Source organism: Sinocyclocheilus anshuiensis, unplaced genomic scaffold (assembly GCF_001515605.1).
Source record: "Sinocyclocheilus anshuiensis isolate Anshui unplaced genomic scaffold, SAMN03320099.WGS_v1.1 scaffold163, whole genome shotgun sequence".
NCBI classification, from domain to species: domain Eukaryota; kingdom Metazoa; phylum Chordata; class Actinopteri; order Cypriniformes; family Cyprinidae; genus Sinocyclocheilus; species Sinocyclocheilus anshuiensis.
The window spans coordinates 1,685,656-1,695,343 of NW_015548223.1; the positions used below are offsets into that span (position 1 = coordinate 1,685,656).

Consider the following 9,688-nt stretch of genomic DNA (forward strand, 5'->3'; position numbering starts at 1 on the left):
CCCTGTCGAGCTCCTCCGTCCCCTCGGCAGCCAGACGTGGTGGAATGTACGGCGCCAGGCCCTCACTCGCTGAATCCGTGAGAACCGGTAGAGGGCTGTGTTCCATATGTAGAGGCCTAAGTGGTTCCCATATATGTACAGTCCACGGTATAGCCTCAGAGCCCGCGTTTCCCCAGCAGACTTCTGCCATTTCCATGAGGGTAACAATCACCTCTAATCTTCCATATGCACCTAAATGGATGTTCACATGTGTATTTGCTTCCGAAACCTCCTTCGGGAACATCCATGGCGCTTTGTTAGGGATCCCAATTTGTTAGTCACCGACGTGACTCAGAGTGACCGACTGAAAGGGAACGTCTCGGTTACGTATGTGCATACGTATACGTATGTGATTCCACATACGTATACGTATGAATGGAGACGTCACGTCCCATCGCCACGGCTGCTGTACCACCGCTGAGCGGCCGGGTCACCGGCTCGGCTCCTCAGCGAAAACCTGGTATGCATTGCACCGGCTGCCTTTTTATGATATTGTTGTTATATCACGTCACATTAAAATACCAAGTGTAACGTTATTTTCCTGACTTCTGAAAAAAGAACATGAATAAAAATGTACAGCCCATTCAGTCAAAATGACGGATAAGGATTATTTGTAGCACAATCTTATGATTTGAAATGATTTGTTGCCATTTTTGAGTGGAACTTTCCCAAACTGAAGTGCCTCCCATAATTTAAAATGCAGTAGGCTCGTTAGGAAAAAGGTGGATAAGAATTAAAACTGCCCACCACTTGTCACTTAATAACAAAAACAACTTAGCAATTTATAAAGACATTGAGGAATAAATAGGCTATATATTTAAGAATATTATAAAGGGAAATCCTCCTCCTGGAATACAAATCTGTACTTTAAGTTATAATCCAGAATTACTGTATCTTTATTAGTTTTCCCTGTACTGGCAACAGAAAGGAAACTTTCCCACCTGGAAGCAGGGACTAGGAATGTTGGCCTCTGTTTTCCAACATCTGTTTTGCCTGGTCCACAGCAAAGACTCTGTGCATGTGTGTGTCATACGCGTTTAGACTAGAAGAGCTCTAGCCATCAAACGTTTAATGTTCAACAGTTTCCACTGCTAACAAATATACAATTCAATGGTATACAAAATCTATACCTAAAAGATAAATGATCCACTGCAGCCCTATGGGAGGAAATATCAATCTACACTCCAGATGAAGTATAGAGTATATGTGCTGTATATGTGAACACTCTAACATGTTTAGTCCACTGCCAGTGGGCGATTACAAGACTTTGATTGATGTCTACAACAAGCACACTGCCATATGCTGTTTTCCTTGCTGAGGGAAATAGATTTGGTATTTTTCTGGGTAATAAAAACTTTCTATAGAAAAAGGATGACTGTATTGTTGATTAACATCATGGTTTTATTATAGCTGCAATAAAAACATCTTATAATTCTAAAGTTATTTAAATTATTAGAGTAGGGGATTATGCAACCAGATCCATCTGGTGGCTTTTGAATATTCATGAGATAACATCAGTTTCTAAATAGTGCACAAGAATGACAGCCTATTTATTTATTTATTTACTTACCTACCTTAGTTCCACAAGTAGAATGGATGATTCTAAGCCATAAACCACAACCAAAATGAATAATTACTTAAAAAAGTGACTTGTAGTCACTGATTAAATGTATAGGCAAAATATTTAAAGTTTAGAAATATGCAAATATATAAGTAGTATATATATATAATAGTGAATTTGCATTGTTTCATGGGAGTGAGAGGTTGCTGCAGAGCTGTTTTGTATGGGCCACCAAGTGTAACCAATTTCATGAACTGAATTAATTATGTGACACGAAATGCATGACAGAAAAGCTGTTCGAAGCCATAATCCCAAAAGTTAAACAGCAATTGCATTTCATCAACGAAAAAGCACTTCATTCTAAACCAATATACAATTCAAAACCACCACCAATAATAATAATAATAATAATAATAATAATAATAATAATAATAATAATAATAATATAGCTAATAATAATAATAATAATAATAATAATAATAATAATAATAATAATAATAATAATAATAATAATAATAATAATAATAATAATAATAATAATAATAATAATAATATAGCTTGATATAGAACTGATACTGTGATATTGTTGCAAGCTCTGTTATATCTGAACTAATTCTGGATGGAAAGATACTTTATTGTCCTGCGAATCAATGCTTTCCTCATTAAGGTGACCTCCAGAAATCTCCAATTTCACTGACCTGCTGAATACTTCCAGAACGTTTTCAGTGATGACGATACCATCAGAGCACTGCCCTTACGTGACACTTGTCCTTAAGTAAGTGAGAAGTTTGATGGTGAAACGGATACACCAGACATGGATTCTCTCATCTTCAGTGGCCGCTTACCAAAGCGAATGAATGATTCTCATTAAAAAAAAAAAGAGCCTGGAAGTGATCCATCAGCACCAGGCCATCTGCACTACGGGTCCATATGCAACCCAGACCTGTATGTCTAGACTCCCTGAGATTTATGGGAAGTAGGCGCTTATATCAAAGATTACTCATGGGAACACAGACCCTAGGACACACCGTATAACTGGTTTGCAGTGCAGCTGTTGAATCTGTCCACATCACTGTTGACATCCATTTTATTCTGCAACACCTGAATGTACTTGACTAGAATGAAAAGTTGCACTTGGACATGGTTTAGATATCTTCAGTTTCCATGCTAGCATCAAACAGAAAGACTTGTTGACATCTTAAATGTTCAGTGTACTTCTCACATTGTTTTAGCAGTATGCAGCACATGTAGTGTGGAAAGTGTGCAACATTTCTGCATGTATGATATAGTGTAAAATGTGCAGTACAGGTACATCTCAATAAATTAGAATGTCGTGAAAAAGTTCATTTATTTCAGTAATTCAACTCAAATTGTGAAACTCGTGTATTAAATAAATTCAATGCACACAGACTGAAGTAGTTTAAGTCTTTGGTTCTTTTAATTGTGATGATTTTGGCTCACATATTTATTGAGATGCACCTGTATATGCCCAGAGCACACTGTGCAGAATACTGTAAAACAAAATGCAATGTTAAACTAATTAACCAGATCATCAACAACAATTTTTAGCGCTTCTATCTTGACTCATTATTTGATCAAACTGTAAATACATTCAGTATGCACTACATACAGTGCAGTATGCAGTAAGTGCTATTCTAGTATAACATTCATTCTGAACATATGTAACATCCTGAAATATTGATCTTTTTTTTGATTCAGTACTCTTACAGAATGTCCATTTTCTGCCATGAACCAGTGTTATTTTAGCATCACTGAGATATTTTTATTCATATTTAGAATTATATGTATTTTTATATTTTCCATTTTAATTTTAGTTAAAGTTTGTCATTCTTGTAGTTTTTAATGTATATAGTTTTTTTTTTAAATTCATTTTCATTTCAGTTTTAGTTTGTTATTTTAGTACATCAAATTAAACTAAATGAAAAAGAGAAATGTTGCCTTGACAACTAGTGAAAAAAAATCCAGTTAATATATTTTAAGTAACAAAAATGTTCTTTTTTTTATGTTTTAATTTTCATTTTAGTTAATTATAAAAACCCTGCCATGATCATAGTTTTGTTATTGTTAACTAAAGCTATTAAAAATCATTTTCGGTAATTGAAATAAAATGTAAACAATAGATGAAAAACGTACACTTACACAGCATTACTATGTAATTAATTACGGTAATTTAATTGCTTTTCTCTTGAAAAGTAAAGTAAGGGATTACTCTTAATTTTTCAGTAATTAGTTACTTCTGAGGTAATTGCATTAAATAGAACAATTCTATATAAAACAATAGAGGATTTAACATCAAAATTTAACGTTTAATGTTAAAATGTATGTTTTTAATGTAACCTTCTCCCTTTAAACACTTCAGTCAGTTCAAGAATAATTTATGCAATTTTATATTATTTATTTGAAATAATTAAAAGAGCAGTTTCATGTCTATCCTTGTATTGTTCAACTGGTCAAGGTTTATATGAGATTTAAAAAGTAGTAATGATTAATGCAATATTTTTTAGAGTGAGTAATTAGTACGGCAATCTAATTACACTGTAGATGATGTAATTCGTAGCTAGCTTTTTACAGTAACTTACCCAACACTGTATATAGTCCTCTAAATGATAAATCTAATTTAAAATATTAGTAAATACTATAAAATGTAACACTGCATGACACATTCATTCTCATTTTCTAAACCTCACGATTTCTCTTTATTTTTCACACTCTGACAGTCTATTCGCAAGAAATCTGGAATAAATTAATTGGCCATTATCACATCAATGGCAGATTGGTCCACTAAAAAAATAAAAAAAAATCTCAAATTTCACACTCATACAAATGTTCTTTTTCTCTTTCTTAAGTGAAGCCCTGAGGCCGTGGGTCAGTCTCACTCCAGCTGTCCTGACAGACCCAGACACCTTCCACTCTCTCTTTCTCTCCGTTTCCATAATTCCTTCCACACCATCACAGGAGGAACCGCACATAGCAGAGGCATCATAAACCCCCGTCAGCCGCTGACCTCCAACAATTTATGCCCTTTCATTTAAGCTGGATGGAGAAGGGGGCTTGACGCTTTCCTCAGGTCTTAAACCTCAAACGTCCCACTGTGCTCACCTGATGCACTTCCATAAAGCTGCAGATAAAACTACCAGGGTGAAAAAAGACCATCTGGTTTTTAGCATGAGCTTCAGAACATCCAAATTAATTACAATAATTCATACCTAATACATACTGCATTGTCATACAGAGTGATGATTTCTAAACCACAAAAAGGCCACACTTGCTTTTAATAGTGCAGCATCCTCAAACACCATAAAGTCAAAACACCATGTGCTGTCATTTATGGGGCCATTGAGTGTCATCAAAAAATCCTTTACTTTCCACTTTCCAAAAATACTGCACATTTTCCTCATATAAAAGCATGTGTTGTATCAATAATAAAGGCTTCTTTCCAAAATCAGGCAACTACTTTTTAAAACCCTATGAGTAACTGATTCGAAACACTCTACATACTGTAGATAAAACTCAACAATGCAAACTAAAGTGAGAGTCTTTGGTCTATAATGATTTTTCCAGTGAAAAAGTCTTGTCGGCTGAATCAGGAGAGAAATATGCACAGATTAAGCACTGTTTACAAGCCAAAACAGTTGGTGGATTTTAATGCGTTGGACAACAGGGGATGGATTTATTTTCACTGGAGGAAGCGTTATTATGGTTTATGGACTCATATTTTGGCCAGAAGTGACGGTTTAATGTTAAAATGCCTCAATGTTGGATTTGCTTCTTACAAAAATGCAGCTTTTGGCTTTGCAAGATGTTAACTGATGGACTGGAGTGGTGTGGATTCCTTGTGGATTATTGTGGTTTTTATCAGCTGTTTGGAGATGGTTGGGCCGTTTACACGACAACGTTTTCAGCCAAAAACGGAAAACTTTTTATGCGTTTTGACTGTTCGTTCACACGACAATGGCATTTTTTGGACTGAAAACGAATATTTTTGAAAACGGGTTTTAAAGCGCACGTTTTTGAAAACGGCACCGGTATCGTTTCCGTGTAAACACCCAATACAGGAATCTTTGAAAACGGTGACGTCATGCGCGTGCGTAGTACACGTTAGGTATGTAGACATGCGCAGTACGTGTCGATTTTAAAGGCAAGCGCGAACAAACATACACAACAATGGCGGAGTACGTGGTACTGTTGTTGCTGCTCAAACGTTTGCTAACGCTTCTTCAGCAAAGTGTGGATTTACTTCACCAATATTACAACCAACAGCGGAGACGCATCATATACAACATATAATCGTCACTTCCCTACAGGTACTGTTTACTAACAAGGTGACAGCGCCAACTACTGGCCTGGCATACGTAATACAGCATTTTTGGCCGTTTTGGGCGGATACGTGTAAACGCGAATCGTTTTGAAAACATTGTCGTGTATACGTGAAACTTTTTTTTAAAGGCAAGCGCGAACAAACATACACAACAATGGCGGAGTACGTGGTACTGTTGTTGCTGCTCAAACGTTTGCTAACGCTTCTTCAGCAAAGTGTGGATTTACTTCACCAATATTACAACCAACAGCGGAGACGCATCATATACAACATATAATCGTCACTTCCCTACAGGTACTGTTTACTGACAAGGTGACAGCGCCAACTACTGGCCTGGCATACGTAATGCAGCGTTTTTGGCCGTTTTCGTGGATATGTGTAAGCGTAAATCGTTTTGAAAACATTGTCGTGTATACTTGAAAACTTTTAAAAACGCAAGAGAAAAACTTTTCCGTTTTTGACTACACTGTTGTCGTGTAAACGTAGCCTCATTCTGACGGCACCCATTCACTGCAGAGGATCCATTGGTGAGACAGTGATGGAATGCTACATTTCTCCAAACTCTTCTACATCCCGACTGGTCTGAGTGCATTTGCAGCAAATTTTAATTTTTGGGTGAACTATTCCTTTAAAATGCTTTCTATGTAGACAGATCACTAGGTGATTTTATTGTCTGTTGAGCAAACCTCTCATCAACAGACCACACAATTTGAAGAATCACTCATATTCGTAACAAACAGTACACTATAGTTTAACAGAGTTTTGAAAAAAAAAAAAAAAAAGTGAGTAATAGTTTAACAGAGTTTTGAAAAAAAAAAAAAATCAGTGAGTACGAGCTATAATAATAATAATGATTTGCTAAGGCAAGAGACACACATTAAATAGTAACGGTCTATTTATGCACCTGAACCTCAGAAACCACAATGCCTGGAGTCTTTCCCATGAATACATACACACACACAGAGCAGCTGCTTCCCACATCTCATTCTCTCCTTTCCACAGGACGATGTTATTTTCATGATGTTCACTCATGTCATAGACATGCACAGACTGACAGATGGATACGTGCCTTTTGCCAGGTGATATCAAAGTAAGACAAGCACACTGGTTTCAGCCTTTCATCAGTCTGTCAGAGTACCTCACATGGACACATATGTACATGCTCACTGCATGAAGATGATGCCTTGATTATCTCATATATAACATGAAACAATGTTCACAACCTATTTAATCTCTGTACGTGCACAGTACACATACCCAGCACATATTCATTGTTGAAATATTCTAAACAGGACCAGCAATGTATATTCAGATTTGCCAAAATAAAATTATCTTGATATGAACTCAAAATGTTCTCATTACATTTCCCAACCAAAAACCAACTGATGCAAGCTTTCCACATTCATATACAACAGTCGTCTCATTTGGGCCTCATTTTAATTTCTCCAAAGGAATTTTAGGAGAAACATTTGAGACAAAGTTGATACCTCAAATAACCGAGAACTCATCTGAATCTCTGAGAAACTCTCAATTGTTTCTCCAAGACAGCAATGAGATTAAATGGAGAGCAAATGGAGTCTCCTGCTTCTCCGATAGTTTCAGAGGAGATCTTAAGATCTCATACTGTGCTCAGACTTGCCAAGAAATCTGCAAGTCTGCAATCAAAAGTCAGTATGTTTATCTCAGCTCTGTATGACGAGAAACACCTGAGACAAAGTTGATACTTCAAATAATTGAGAACTCAATTGAATCTCCTCAACAGAACCTCTGAGAAATAAAATTTTCTTCTGGGTTCCACTACATTGGGATGAAATAAAAATGAGATCTCTTCAATGACTCAATTGTTTCTCCGAGACAGGAATGAGATTACATGGAGAGAAAAAGGAGTCTCCTGAGAAAAAGAACCCATTAATCTCACGTGACTCCTAGTTTCAGAAGACAACTGCCAAGAAAGTCTGCAATTAAAAGTACCTATGTTTAACTCAGTATGAACTCTGTGATAACAGCGGACTCATTTGCATCTATTTTACAAGGATTTTTAGGAGAAACATATGAGACAAAGTTGGCATGTCAAACAACCAAAAAGTCCAAAAATCTCCTCAAATGAACCTCTCAGAAATTCAGTGTTCCTTTGGGTTTCACCACATATGAAAATAAAATAAAAATCAAATCTCTTTAATGTTTAAACTGTTTCTTCTGAGAGCAACTGAAGAGCAATTTTGAAAAAAAAAAAAAAAAACATTAATCTCACATCCATCTCCTACAGTTTCAGAAGAAATCTTAGCGTCTCATACTGTGCTCAGACTTGCCAAGAAATTAAAGTATTCAATCAAAAATCAAAATGTTTATTTCAATATAAATGGAATGACAACTGTTGACTCATTTATATCTATTTTCAGGAGAATTTTAGTAGAAACATCTGAGACAAAGTTGATACTTCAAACAACCAAGAACTGATTCTCCTCAGCTGTGAAAAAAAATTCAGAGAAATCATTTCCTTTAGATTCCAACACATATAAAAAATAGATGTCTTCAATGTCTCAATTGTTTCTCCTAGATGGCATTGAGACTAAATGGAGAGCAAAAAAAGAGCCCATTAATCTCACATGTGTCTCCTGTAGTTTCAGAAAATATCTAAATGTCTCATACTTTCCAAGAAATCAAAGTTTTCAATAAAAGACAGAGTTTATCTATATATGAGCGGCATGATAACAGTTGACTCGTTTTTATGAGGATTTTTAGGAGACACATCTGAGACAAGGTTGATACTGCAAATAATCAAGAACTCTGAATCTCTTCAACAGAACCTTTGAGAAATAACATTTTCCTCTAGGTTCCAATACATATGAAAAGAAATCAAATCTCTTTAGTGTCTTAATTGTTTCTCAGAGACAGCAATGCGATTAAAAGGAGAGCCAAAGGAGCCTTCTGAGAAATATAACCTATTCATTTCACATGCATCTCCTGTAGTTTCAGAAGAGATCTTAATGTCTCAAACTGTGCTCAGACTTGCCAAGAAATCAAAGTCTGCAATCTGAATATGAACTTCATGAAAACAGTGACATTTTTAGGAGAAGCGACTGAGACAAAGTTGATATCAAAAAGAAGCAGCTCAACCTCCTGAGCTATAAAAGAGAAACATCTGAGCAATAGAATTTCTTCTATGGGTTAAGTGAATGCAAAGTTCAAAAAAAAAAAAAAAAAGCACTGCATCCATAAGAAGAAAAACCAAGTGAAAGTACAAATCAGATGAAGTGGATAAAGATACCTGTGGTGATGAATGGAGCTTCCAGCGCTTCCCTGCAGTCGAGCAAATCAAACAACAGTGACGAGGTGAGGATGTCCAGCGTTCCAGACCTCCAGCTTCCGTCTGTCTGCGTCTCTCCACGTGCTGGAAGATCTGAGAGCGTCAGTGATCTATTCCACACGCCCGTCTGCCGAGCCTCTGGGCTGAAGTGTGTGAGAAGGAGAGAGAGAGGATGAAAGCACTACACCTCTTTAATATGAGAGACTTCAGGCAGAGTGCTGTGAATTACAAGGACTGCCCTTAAATAGCCTTTCCACGAACTCATACACATTCTCTCTCTCTCTCTCTTTCTTTCCCCTCCTGTTCATCCCTCCTACTGCTTTGAGGTGTTGAGATGCCTACACACTCTATTACCCATACTCTCTTCTCCCTGGAGTGAGAACATACGCCTATACGTACAAGTTCAAGAGAGGTTCTACAGAGACATAAAAGCAAACAGAAT

At 36.5% G+C, this 9,688-nt stretch overlaps 1 pseudogene; it reads right to left on the reverse strand.

Annotated features, from left to right (window-relative positions):
- LOC107654294 (tenascin-like) overlaps positions 1 to 9,422 on the reverse strand; it is a 58,686-nt pseudogene extending 49,264 nt beyond the window's left edge.
- Between the last annotated feature and the right edge of the window lie 266 nt (positions 9,423 to 9,688).